The 2,408-nt window shown below is 39.1% G+C and overlaps 1 non-coding gene across 1 annotated transcript; it reads left to right on the forward strand.

Annotated features, from left to right (window-relative positions):
• Window positions 1-480: 480 nt before the first annotated feature.
• Window positions 481-644, forward strand: LOC132534096 (U1 spliceosomal RNA). The gene has a single exon (XR_009545784.1). It is a non-coding gene; the product is annotated as a U1 spliceosomal RNA (small nuclear RNA).
• The last annotated feature ends 1,764 nt before the right edge of the window (window positions 645-2,408 follow it).

Consider the following 2,408-nt stretch of genomic DNA (forward strand, 5'->3'; position numbering starts at 1 on the left):
TATTAACCCCCCTTTCTCTTTCTGAGTCCCTGAAGATTCACAGTAGACTGTAGTTGCGGTTTTGCCCCCTGTAAGAAATGATGGCATAAGGCCAGTTAAATAGCTCATTTGAACAGTGTGCACCTAGCTCCCATCACATTGAAGGAACCTTCGGTGCTATGGCTATTTTTTTTTTCACTCTGTCTCCTTCTATAAAAAAAATAAAATAGGGAGTCGGGCGGTAGCGCAGCAGGTTAAGCGCACGTGGCACAAAGCCCCCAGCTCCCACCTGTAGGGGAATCATTTCACAGGCAGTGAAGCAGGTCTGCAGGTGTCTATCTCTCTCTCCCCCTCTCTGTCTTCCCCTCCTTTCTCCATTTCTCTCTGTCCTATCCAGCAACGACAACATCAGTAACAACAACAATAATAACTACAACAACAATGAAAAAAAAGGCAACAAAAGAGGAAAATAAATAAATACTTAAAAAAATAAATAATAATATACTTACCTGGCAGGGGAGATACCATGATCACGAAGGTGGTTTTCCCAGGGCGAGGCTTATCCATTGCACTCCGGATGTGCTGACCCCTGCGATTTCCCCAAATGTGGGAAACTCGACTGCATAATTTGTGGTAGTGGGGGACTGCGTTCGCGCTCTCCCCTGAAAAAAAAAGAAAAAAATAAAATAAATAAATAAAATAAAAAGATATTCTTGCTACAACATGGATAGAATTAGAGGGAATCATGTTAAGTGAGATAAGCCAGGAGAAGGATAAATATCAGATTATTTCACTAATAGATGGGGTCTAAAAAAATAAAAGGAAAATATTTATTTTTATTTAATTTTTAAAAGATTCATTTATTGATGATAAAGATAAACAAAGAGGGAGAACCAAAGCATCATACTGTCACATACATTGCTGAGGATGCTACTATGATTCCATCCTGACTTCCCTGGGCAGACAACCTAACTAATGTGTATCAGAAACTCACCTCTCCAGAGCCCTAACCCACTAGGGAAAGATAGACACAGGCTAGAGGTATGGATCAACCTGCCAATGCCCATGTCCAACAGGGAACACATTACAGAAGGCAGAACTTCTACCGTCTGCACTCCAAAAAGAATTTTGGTCCATATGCTGAGAGGGGGAGAAATGTTAGGGGAAGATGACTAGAGGGCTCTGAAAACCCCATCCATCAGGACCCCCATAGAGAAGAGGACAAATGGAAAGACATTTGGAAGTAGTAATAGGTATAGGTGTGACTTTAAAAGAAGAGAAGGCAAGATATGGAAAAAATGGCAGATAGATAAAAGAAAGAAAGAAAGAAGGAAAGAAAGAAAGAAAGAGAGAAAGAAAGAAAGAATCCATATTTGTGACCTTGGGAAAACCACTGTAGTTTCCAATGGAGGGAATAGGGACACAGAACTCTGGTGAAAGGATGGTGTGGAATTATCCCCCTGTTATTTTGTAATTTTGTAACTCACTAGTAAAAAAAAGGGGGGGGGGAATGCAACCAGTTCCAGCCCCCGGCTCGCCACCTGCAGCGGAGTCACTTCACAGGCGGTGAAGCAGGTCTGCAGGTGTCTTTCTCTGCCCCTCTCTGTCTTCCCCTCCTCTCTCCATTTGTCTCTGTCCTATCCAACAACAACAATAATAACAACAACAATAAAATAAGGGCAACAAAAGGGAATAAATAAATTTTTTCTAATCACATCATAAAGAATATCTAACATTTGCTTTGTATTGTAGAAGTCAGGTGAACACCCCAAACATATAATAACCATGGGATATATCTATAGTACCATTAATTTTTGTCCAAAATAAATGAAAAATTGAAACAATTCAAAAGCATGAAGCAAGTCCAATGAGCCAAACAGTATCATATTGATTTAAAAGCCACACAGCCTTTGGCAAAGAAAAGTCACTATTTTAACTAGGTGTGTGTTTTATTAGTTAGCAGAAGAAATCTGACTCAAGTGGAATTTGATTTTCTTTATTATTTATTTATTTACTTATTTCTTCTTTACTAAGCCACTGCTCAACTCTGGCTTATGGTGATGCTAGGGATGAAAATGGGATCTTTGGTGCCTCAAGCATCAGAGTCTTTTTGCATAACTACTATGCTCTTCCCAACCCAAAATTTCTTTCCTCTCTCTTTTTTTTCAATAGAAAGTTATTTTATTTATTTAATTTATAAGACAGAAACATCGACAAAACCATAGGATAAGAGAGGTACAACTCCACACAATTCCCACCATCAGAACTCTGCATCTCATTCCCTTCCCTGATAGCTTTCCTATTCTTTTTAAAATATTTTTTTAAATATTTTATTTATTAATGAGAAAGGAGGAGAGAAAGAACCAGACATCACTCCAGTACATGTGCTGCTGGGGATTGAATTCAGGACCTCATGCATGAGGGTCCAA

Source organism: Erinaceus europaeus, chromosome 17 (assembly GCF_950295315.1).
Source record: "Erinaceus europaeus chromosome 17, mEriEur2.1, whole genome shotgun sequence".
In the NCBI taxonomy this organism is placed as follows: Eukaryota; Metazoa; Chordata; class Mammalia; order Eulipotyphla; family Erinaceidae; genus Erinaceus; species Erinaceus europaeus.